This window comes from Amaranthus tricolor, chromosome 10 (assembly GCF_026212465.1).
Source record: "Amaranthus tricolor cultivar Red isolate AtriRed21 chromosome 10, ASM2621246v1, whole genome shotgun sequence".
Lineage (NCBI taxonomy): Eukaryota > Viridiplantae > Streptophyta > Magnoliopsida > Caryophyllales > Amaranthaceae > Amaranthus > Amaranthus tricolor.
This window is the reverse complement of record NC_080056.1, coordinates 24,107,146-24,118,735: the sequence shown is the minus strand read 5'-3', so window position 1 is coordinate 24,118,735 and position 11,590 is coordinate 24,107,146. Positions and strand designations below refer to the sequence as shown.

The 11,590-nt window shown below is 31.5% G+C and overlaps 3 long non-coding RNA genes across 3 annotated transcripts in view; all 3 read right to left on the bottom strand.

Annotated features, from left to right (window-relative positions):
• Nucleotides 1-308: 308 nt before the first annotated feature.
• LOC130825348 (uncharacterized) lies at nucleotides 309-2,594 on the bottom strand. The gene is made up of 3 exons (XR_009046874.1): nucleotides 2,377-2,594; nucleotides 2,240-2,283; nucleotides 309-468 (listed from the first exon to the last, which is right to left on the bottom strand). It is a non-coding gene; the product is annotated as an uncharacterized LOC130825348 (long non-coding RNA).
• Nucleotides 2,595-4,500: 1,906 nt separating this feature from the next.
• LOC130825346 (uncharacterized) lies at nucleotides 4,501-7,255 on the bottom strand. Its single transcript, XR_009046872.1, has 3 exons — nucleotides 7,039-7,255; nucleotides 6,902-6,945; nucleotides 4,501-5,130 (listed from the first exon to the last, which is right to left on the bottom strand). It is a non-coding gene; the product is annotated as an uncharacterized LOC130825346 (long non-coding RNA).
• A 1,907-nt stretch (nucleotides 7,256-9,162) lies between these two features.
• LOC130825347 (uncharacterized) overlaps nucleotides 9,163-11,590 on the bottom strand; it is a 2,748-nt gene continuing 320 nt past the window's right edge. The window contains exons 2-3 of the long non-coding RNA XR_009046873.1: nucleotides 11,563-11,590; nucleotides 9,163-9,791 (exon numbers count right to left, since the gene is read on the bottom strand). The exon at nucleotides 11,563-11,590 is cut by the window's right edge and continues 16 nt beyond it. This is a non-coding gene — a long non-coding RNA (uncharacterized LOC130825347). The remainder of the gene's footprint in view (nucleotides 9,792-11,562) is intronic.

Here is an 11,590-nt window from a genome sequence, read left to right as displayed (position 1 = left end):
GTCATTACTCATCTTCTTCTTACGGCCACAAACTTCATCAGCTCTATTTCTTTTCTTACTCACCTTAACATGTGCCCACAACTCCGGACGAAGACCCTTACTGAAACAGCCCAAACCAGCGTAAACAATAAATATTTATTGTATACAAAGCACAGCGGAAGACTTATAGAAGTGTGGGCTGAATCCGACCTGTGGTTCGACAACCACAGCAACCAATATCAGAGTATTTAAAAATATTATATAACTGTAATACAATTATTTACAACTCAGTTATAAACTAAATTAATACATTATAAAATATCCATTTTTTTTATACAAAGACATGATTTGTCAAAATATCATTATAAGTTAACCTTTCGAAAACGATGTCCTCGCTATCGCAACACATGACACATAAATGAGCAGCACATCCATCTGCACTAAAGATGGCAACCTGAAAGTGGATCCACCCCCTGTAAGAGATAGACCCTATAAAAAAAACGGTCAACAATTGCATTGTTGAGTAATCCAATAAACTATTACATTTATAAACAAATCCAAATTCTTTTAAAAGACCGTCTGATTTACATAAATACGGTTATGAACCTTTAGTTCATAACGAATTAAAATACGGCTATAACTGTACAAGTTAATAGCAAAAATCAAAATGCGGCTATTACTTTAGAAGTCAATAGCGAAACAATACGGCAAATGAAAAATATGATATCATTTGCGAAACAAACAAAAATTTATATACCAAACGTATTTATTCAAAACTCATATTAAATCAATAATTTAACAGCACTTTAAAACGTGGGAATATATGGACCGTCAGGAAGTAGGCTTGATCTAAATCCTGAGAACACGGGTGATCGTCATCACCGAAAATACGGTTCTTCCAAGAACGAAACGGGATCGGGGGCTCGAGACCGATCCGAATAACCATTACCTATTATCAAGCTATAGGATTTCATAATAATCCGGATATACATATCCGTTGCCAATTCCCAAAAACGGACATTTTTCAATGTCGAACATTTCAATATAAAACAAAACAATAATTCAATTGATTTTCTTTGAAATCAACAATCATACCTCCTTTTCATAATACAATATTTCAAGACTCGTATTTTATAAATTAGTAACATACAAAACATGCTTTTGTAATCTCATTAAATAAATACAATATTTAAAAGCTCATATATAAAAACGTATGAACATTCAAAACATAACTTGAACTTTGAAATACTTGAATTTAATTTAAAAGATAGGATAGTAGTTTGCTTGTGGATTACCTTCCTACACCATGAATAACAATCACTAATTAAAATACCAATCAATTCATATGTTCCCAAATTTATACTTGAACCAAACACGCATATTATTCAATTAAGATCCATAACCCAACAATACCAATCCATAAAGGGAAAACAATAAACCTAAGTTAATCTCAATTACTCAATAAGTAACCTTAAACCACCAATTTATTTTATACTTCCTAATCCCACATAATAAATTCCATTTTAGTACCATAACAGGACACTTGTTAGTATCATACGAACTCATTTTGGGGCGATTCAAGTGCCTACGTGATCGCGACTCGAAGCTCTACAAATATCATGCAGACACCAAAACCCAAAAACAATCAAAACTATCCCAAAATAACCAAAACAGAAGGTTCTCATTGATTTCACGACAGCCTGCTGGTATGTCATTGTTTTGAACATAACTCTCTCATACAAACTCATCTTGGGGCGATTCAAGTGTCTACGTGATCGCGACTCGAAGCTCTACAAATATCATGCAGGCACCAGAACCCAAAAACAATCAAAACTATCCCAAAATAACCAAAACAGAAGGTTCTCATTGATTTCATGACAGCTTGCTGGTATGTCACTGTTTTGAACATAACTCTCTCATACGAACTCATCTTGGGGCGATTCAAGTGTCTACGTGATCGCGACTCAAAGCTCTACAATTCTCATGAAGACACTAAAAGCTAAAAACGAACATAAAAATACAGAAAATCGCAAAACAGTAGGATCCCTTTTCGATCTGAAATTTCAGAATCCATATTACATACTTTGATACTAGAAAATTAAACCCAAATAACCATTACTAATCAACTCTAGCAAGAACCAAATTACTAATTAAACTCATATACTCTAATTAAATTCAAGTTGATACCCAAATTGAATCCGCATACCAAACTACTTAAAAACATTCAATTAATACTTAAAAGGAATAGTTTGTGGATTACCTCAATCACCATTGGAGGACCCTTCAACTTTCAATCTTGATGAACTTCAATTTGAGTCACAAAATTCCCAAATCAATTTACAAAATCCTAACATTTAAATTTGAAAACAAAACAACAAAAGAAGGAAAAGTGGTTACCAACAATAAAGGAAGGAGGAGAAGTGGTTGCTGTTGGTGGTGGAGCTCGTGGCTGGGCTGCCGGTTGATGGTGGTGTTCGTGGGTCAGCCGTGAGTGAGGGAGAAAGGAGTAAGGTAGCTGATTTTGTTTTTGTGTTTGAAAATGAAGGAGTAAGGGTAATGGATGAGGATAAAGAAAGATATGGAGAAGGGGTGTGTCGGTTTATTTGTGGTAAAATGGGTTTTTATTTTTAGCTTTGACCCATAAAATTCTATTGAAGCCGTCTCATCGTAAGACAGTCTTATATAAAACGTGTTGTAAGGGTACAATAGACGATTTATAAAATAAGTAATTGGTAGTATGAATAAGAATTGCATTTACGAATTTATTTTTCAATACTTTATTTAAATTTATTTTTATAAAGATAAGATAGTAATCAATTAATAAAATATAATTAAAATACACTTTTATCGAAGTAATCTTTATACGAATTTTACACATTAAATAAAATATACCTTTTTCTTGAAAATATTAACAAATGAAATACTTGAGTCAAGATTATCAAAATAATAATATTATTACTCGAATTAACATACTTGATAACCCCAATCAGCTTAAGCACTTATAATTAAGCTTTATTAAATGTAGTCTATTTCATTCTCCCCTACTTAAAATAATTTCGTCCCCAAAATTATACATACTCTTCTGATCACCCTTAGCCATAACGTATAACTCAAATTTCGTGAAATGAGAACCAAATAAACTGTAGTTACTCCCCAGCTTTGATTCAAGACATACTATACCTACACACTTTCGATCATATGAGATGAATTACATATTGGTAACACAACTAACCTCAATTGAATTACTTCAAACCTTTAAATTTGAAACTTCAACCTCGATTTACTTTACGTAATCGTTCACATGTACTTTAAATCAACCACGTTACTTCAAAATCTTTTATACCTTTAATTACACATTTTGTCATTTCAACCTTTGAGATATTGAATCATCAACTTACTTGTTGTTTCCCAATTACAATTAAATTTCTTATTAAAACTCTTGTAACTCCCGAGATACTTTGAGATGAATACCTTAAGTCATTTATTAAATCTCATATTCATTAAAGATATCCACAATCATTTTTCTATAAACTTTAAATAACTCAAAACTCGATCATTGCCAACTTACTTCGAATTATAACATTTATAACCATACTCTTCATTTAACGCTTAAAACTTCAAATTCCATAAGAAATCCATCCGAAATAACTTCAATAACCTTTAAACATTCAAATTCATATTTTGTTTTAAACCATTATTCTATTATACTCACGTTTTACCATTAATAGTTTCATACAATCCCAATTTTTTTTAACCTTTAATAACCAAACATTTCCTCACTTACAAGTCAAAATTATTACAATTTAAGTATTCTTTAAACTTCCAATTGATCCCTTTTTTCTTAATTCACATTTTGCCATCAATAAAACCTTTATAGCGTCCCAAAGTTATCATTTATTCATTAAAAACCGTTGAAAGCTTTCTCAATCATGATTTTACATTATCCTCAACACGTAAAGCCCATTCAGTAAAACTTACTACAACATAACTTTAAGTTACTATTAATTGCATTATCCTTTGTTTCTTTTCGAATAACTTTCCTTAATTAAAATTTCTCATCCCATAATTGAACATGTCACAAATATTTTTTTCTATATTCTTTATTCCTTTATAGATCTTCAATCTTAACACACAATTAACGCACAACTTTCAATATTCCCAAAATTTTTCTTTTAAACTCTTTGCATCGAATCATTCTTGCACAACATCATCGCAATTCTCAATAAGCTTGGTCCTCAACTGCTTTTGCCAGTTATCCGAGTATATATTATATCTTTTGTAAAACAATTTCAAGAATACTTGACTCGAGTATATATATATATTTCAAGTTGAAATTTTGAGATTTTTTTAAAAAAACAACTATTTTTTTATACATGACATGTAAACAATCACACAATATTTCACATAAAATCAAGTAAATACACCAATCAAGATTCAAACGAAAAATTCCCAAATTAACTTTAATATTCTTTAAAGCTCCTTTCACCAAACATCAAAGTTCCAAATTCATAATTTGGACTTAACTCTTGACCTTCGCATGACTCGTACTAAAAGGGGATTCACAACACGTAAGGAAACTTCAAGATTTCCTTAGCACGTAAGCACGTTACATATCACACATATAACACATAGTCACATTAATACTATCCGATTCTCAGAGGATACATCCTAAGACACGACTACCGAGCTCTATCGAATTTTCGAAATTCATTTTTTTTTCCAATGTTTTGTACTCGAATATGAGGATTCGAGTACTCCAGAAACAACTAGGCTCTAATACCAATTGAAACAGCCCAAACCAGCGTAAACAATAAATATTTATTGTCTACAAAGCACAGCGGAAGACTTATAGAAGTGTGGGCTGAATCCGACCTGTGGTTCGACAACCACAGCAACCAATATCAGAGTATTTAAAAATATTATATAACTGTAATACAATTACTTACAACCCAGTTATAAACTAAATTAATACATTATAAAATATCCATTTTTTTTATACAAAGACATGATTTGTCAAAATATCATTATAAGTTAACCTTTCGAAAACGATGTCCTCGCTATCGCAACACATGACACATAAATGAGCAGCACATCCATCTGCACTAAAGATGGCAACCTGAAAGTGGATCCACCCCCTGTAAGAGATAGACCCTATAAAAAAAACGGTCAACAATTGCATTGTTGAGTAATCCAATAAACTATTACATTTATAAACAAATCCAAATTCTTTTAAAAGACCGTCTGATTTACATAAATACGGTTATGAACCTTTAGTTCATAACGAATTAAAATACGGCTATAACTGTACAAGTTAATAGCAAAAATCAAAATGCGGCTATTACTTTAGAAGTCAATAGCGAAACAATACGGCAAATGAAAAATATGATATCATTTGCGAAACAAACAAAAATTTATATACCAAACGTATTTATTCAAAACTCATATTAAATCAATAATTTAACAGCACTTTAAAACGTGGGAATATATGGACCGTCAGGAAGTAGGCTTGATCTAAATCCTGAGAACACGGGTGATCGTCATCACCGAAAATACGGTTCTTCCAAGAACGAAACGGGATCGGGGGCTCGAGACCGATCCGAATAACCATTACCTATTATCAAGCTATAGGATTTCATAATAATCCGGATATACATATCCGTTGCCAATTCCCAAAAACGGACATTTTTCAATGTCGAACATTTCAATATAAAACAAAACAATAATTCAATTGATTTTCTTTGAAATCAACAATCATACCTCCTTTTCATAATACAATATTTCAAGACTCGTATTTTATAAATTAGTAACATACAAAACATGCTTTTGTAATCTCATTAAATAAATACAATATTTAAAAGCTCATATATAAAAACGTATGAACATTCAAAACATAACTTGAACTTTGAAATACTTGAATTTAATTTAAAAGATAGGATAGTAGTTTGCTTGTGGATTACCTTCCTACACCATGAATAACAATCACTAATTAAAATACCAATCAATTCATATGTTCCCAAATTTATACTTGAACCAAACACGCATATTATTCAATTAAGATCCATAACCCAACAATACCAATCCATAAAGGGAAAACAATAAACCTAAGTTAATCTCAATTACTCAATAAGTAACCTTAAACCACCAATTTATTTTATACTTCCTAATCCCACATAATAAATTCCATTTTAGTACCATAACAGGACACTTGTTAGTATCATACGATCTCATTTTGAGGCGATTCAAGTGCCTACGTGATCGCGACTCGAAGCTCTACAAATATCATGCAGACACCAAAACCCAAAAACAATCAAAACTATCCCAAAATAACCAAAACAGAAGGTTCTCATTGATTTCACGACAGCCTGCTGGTATGTCATTGTTTTGAACATAACTCTCTCATACAAACTCATCTTGGGGCGATTCAAGTGTCTACGTGATCGCGACTCGAAGCTCTACAAATATCATGCAGGCACCAGAACCCAAAAACAATCAAAACTATCCCAAAATAACCAAAACAGAAGGTTCTCATTGATTTCATGACAGCTTGCTGGTATGTCACTGTTTTGAACATAACTCTCTCATACGAACTCATCTTGGGGCGATTCAAGTGTCTACGTGATCGCGACTCAAAGCTCCACAATTCTCATGAAGACACTAAAAGCTAAAAACGAACATAAAAATACAGAAAATCGCAAAACAGTAGGATCCCTTTTCGATCTGAAATTTCAGAATCCATATTACATACTTTGATACTAGAAAATTAAACCCAAATAACCATTACTAATCAACTCTAGCAAGAACCAAATTACTAATTAAACTCATATACTCTAATTAAATTCAAGTTGATACCCAAATTGAATCCACATACCAAACTACTTAAAAACATTCAATTAATACTTAAAAGGAATAGTTTGTGGATTACCTCAATCACCATTGGAGGACCCTTCAACTTTCAATCTTGATGAACTTCAATTTGAGTCACAAAATTCCCAAATCAATTTACAAAATCCTAACATTTAAATTTGAAAACAAAACAACAAAAGAAGGAAAAGTGGTTACCAACAATAAAGGAAGGAGGAGAAGTGGTTGCTGTTGGTGGTGGAGCTCGTGGCTGGGCTGCCGGTTGATGGTGGTGTTCGTGGGTCAGCCGTGAGTGAGGGAGAAAGGAGTAAGGTAGCTGATTTTGTTTTTGTGTTTGAAAATGAAGGAGTAAGGGTAATGGATGAGGATAAAGAAAGATATGGAGAAGGGGTGTGTCGGTTTATTTGTGGTAAAATGGGTTTTTATTTTTAGCTTTGACCCATAAAATTCTATTGAAGCCGTCTCATCGTAAGACAGTCTTATATAAAACGTGTTGTAAGGGTACAATAGACGATTTATAAAATAAGTAATTGGTAGTATGAATAAGAATTGCATTTACGAATTTATTTTTCAATACTTTATTTAAATTTATTTTTATAAAGATAAGATAGTAATCAATTAATAAAATATAATTAAAATACACTTTTATCGAAGTAATCTTTATACGAATTTTACACATTAAATAAAATATACCTTTTTCTTGAAAATATTAACAAATGAAATACTTGAGTCAAGATTATCAAAATAATAATATTATTACTCGAATTAACATACTTGATAACCCCAATCAGCTTAAGCACTTATAATTAAGCTTTATTAAATGTAGTCTATTTCATTCTCCCCTACTTAAAATAATTTCGTCCCCAAAATTATACATACTCTTCTGATCACCCTTAGCCATAACGTATAACTCAAATTTCGTGAAATGAGAACCAAATAAACTTTAGTTACTCCCCAGCTTTGATTCAAGACATACTATACCTACACACTTTCGATCATATGAGATGAATTACATATTGGTAACACAACTAACCTCAATTGAATTACTTCAAACCTTTAAATTTGAAACTTCAACCTCGATTTACTTTACGTAATCGTTCACATGTACTTTAAATCAACCACGTTACTTCAAAATCTTTTATACCTTTAATTACACATTTTGTCATTTCAACCTTTGAGATATTGAATCATCAACTTACTTGTTGTTTCCCAATTACAATTAAATTTCTTATTAAAACTCTTGTAACTCCCGAGATACTTTGAGATGAATACCTTAAGTCATTTATTAAATCTCATATTCATTAAAGATATCCACAATCATTTTTCTATAAACTTTAAATAACTCAAAACTCGATCATTGCCAACTTACTTCGAATTATAACATTTATAACCATACTCTTCATTTAACGCTTAAAACTTCAAATTCCATAAGAAATCCATCCGAAATAACTTCAATAACCTTTAAACATTCAAATTCATATTTTGTTTTAAACCATTATTCTATTATACTCACGTTTTACCATTAATAGTTTCATACAATCCCAATTTTTTTTAACCTTTAATAACCAAACATTTCCTCACTTACAAGTCAAAATTATTACAATTTAAGTATTCTTTAAACTTCCAATTGATCCCTTTTTTCTTAATTCACATTTTGCCATCAATAAAACCTTTATAGCGTCCCAAAGTTATCATTTATTCATTAAAAACCGTTGAAAGCTTTCTCAATCATGATTTTACATTATCCTCAACACGTAAAGCCCATTCAGTAAAACTTACTACAACATAACTTTAAGTTACTATTAATTGCATTATCCTTTGTTTCTTTTCGAATAACTTTCCTTAATTAAAATTTCTCATCCCATAATTGAACATGTCACAAATATTTTTTTCTATATTCTTTATTCCTTTATAGATCTTCAATCTTAACACACAATTAACGCACAACTTTCAATATTCCCAAAATGTTTCTTTTAAACTCTTTGCATCGAATCATTCTTGCACAACATCATCGCAATTCTCAATAAGCTTGGTCCTCAACTGCTTTTGCCAGTTATCCGAGTATATATTATATCTTTTGTAAAACAATTTCAAGAATACTTGACTCGAGTATATATATATATTTCAAGTTGAAATTTTGAGATTTTTTTAAAAAAACAACTATTTTTTTATACATGACATGTAAACAATCACACAATATTTCACATAAAATCAAGTAAATACACCAATCAAGATTCAAACGAAAAATTCCCAAATTAACTTTAATATTCTTTAAAGCTCCTTTCACCAAACATCAAAGTTCCAAATTCATAATTTGGACTTAACTCTTGACCTTCGCATGACTCGTACTAAAAGGGGATTCACAACACGTAAGGAAACTTCAAGATTTCCTTAGCACGTAAGCACGTTACATATCACACATATAACACATAGTCACATTAATACTATCCGATTCTCAGAGGATACATCCTAAGACACGACTACCGAGCTCTATCGAATTTTCGAAATTCATTTTTTTTTCCAATGTTTTGTACTCGAATATGAGGATTCGAGTACTCCAGAAACAACTAGGCTCTAATACCAATTGAAACAGCCCAAACCAGCGTAAACAATAAATATTTATTGTCTACAAAGCACAGCGGAAGACTTATAGAAGTGTGGGCTGAATCCGACCTGTGGTTCGACAACCACAGCAACCAATATCAGAGTATTTAAAAATATTATATAACTGTAATACAATTACTTACAACCCAGTTATAAACTAAATTAATACATTATAAAATATCCATTTTTTTATACAAAGATATGATTTGTCAAAATATCATTATAAGTTAACCTTTCGAAAACGATGTCCTCGCTATCGCAACACATGACACATAAATGAGCAGCACATCCATCTGCACTAAAGATGGCAACCTGAAAGTGGATCCACCCCCTGTAAGAGATAGACCCTATAAAAAAAACGGTCAACAATTGCATTGTTGAGTAATCCAATAAACTATTACATTTATAAACAAATCCAAATTCTTTTAAAAGACCGTCTGATTTACATAAATACGGTTATGAACCTTTAGTTCATAACGAATTAAAATACGGCTATAACTGTACAAGTTAATAGCAAAAATCAAAATGCGGCTATTACTTTAGAAGTCAATAGCGAAACAATACGGCAAATGAAAAATATGATATCATTTGCGAAACAAACAAAAATTTATATACCAAACGTATTTATTCAAAACTCATATTAAATCAATAATTTAACAGCACTTTAAAACGTGGGAATATGTGGACCGTCAGGAAGTAGGCTTGATCTAAATCCTGAGAACACGAGTGATCGTCATCACCGAAAATACGGTTCTTCCAAGAACGAAACGGGATCGGGGGCTCGAGACCGATCCGAATAACCATTACCTACTATCAAGCTATAGGATTTCATAATAATCCGGATATACATATCCGTTGCCAATTCCCAAAAACGGACATTTTTCAATGTCGAACATTTCAATATAAAACAAAACAATAATTCAATTGATTTTCTTTGAAATCAACAATCATACCTCCTTTTCATAATACAATATTTAAAGACTCGTATTTTATAAATTAGTAACATACAAAACATGCTTTTGTAATCTCATTAAATAAATACAATATTTAAAAGCTCATATATAAAAACGTATGAACATTCAAAACATAACTTGAACTTTGAAATACTTGAATTTAATTTAAAAGATAGGATAGTAGTTTGCTTGTGGATTACCTTCCTACACCATGAATAACAATCACTAATTAAAATACCAATCAATTCATATGTTCCCAAATTTATACTTGAACCAAACACGCATATTATTCAATTAAGATCCATAACCCAACAATACCAATCCATAAAGGGAAAACAATAAACCTAAGTTAATCTCAATTACTCAATAAGTAACCTTAAACCACCAATTTATTTTATACTTCCTAATCCCACATAATAAATTCCATTTTAGTACCATAACAGGACACTTGTTAGTATCATACGATCTCATTTTGAGGCGATTCAAGTGCCTACGTGATCGCGACTCGAAGCTCTACAAATATCATGCAGACACCAAAACCCAAAAACAATCAAAACTATCCCAAAATAACCAAAACAGAAGGTTCTCATTGATTTCACGACAGCCTGCTGGTATGTCATTGTTTTGAACATAACTCTCTCATACAAACTCATCTTGGGGCGATTCAAGTGTCTACGTGATCGCGACTCGAAGCTCTACAAATATCATGCAGGCACCAGAACCCAAAAACAATCAAAACTATCCCAAAATAACCAAAACAGAAGGTTCTCATTGATTTCATGACAGCTTGCTGGTATGTCACTGTTTTGAACATAACTCTCTCATACGAACTCATCTTGGGGCGATTCAAGTGTCTACGTGATCGCGACTCAAAGCTCTACAATTCTCATGAAGACACTAAAAGCTAAAAACGAACATAAAAATACAGAAAATCGCAAAACAGTAGGATCCCTTTTCGATCTGAAATTTCAGAATCCATATTACATACTTTGATACTAGAAAATTAAACCCAAATAACCATTACTAATCAACTCTAGCAAGAACCAAATTACTAATTAAACTCATATACTCTAATTAAATTCAAGTTGATACCCAAATTGAATCCACATACCAAACTACTTAAAAACATTCAATTAATACTTAAAAGGAATAGTTTGTGGATTACCTCAATCACCATTGGAGGACCCTTCAAC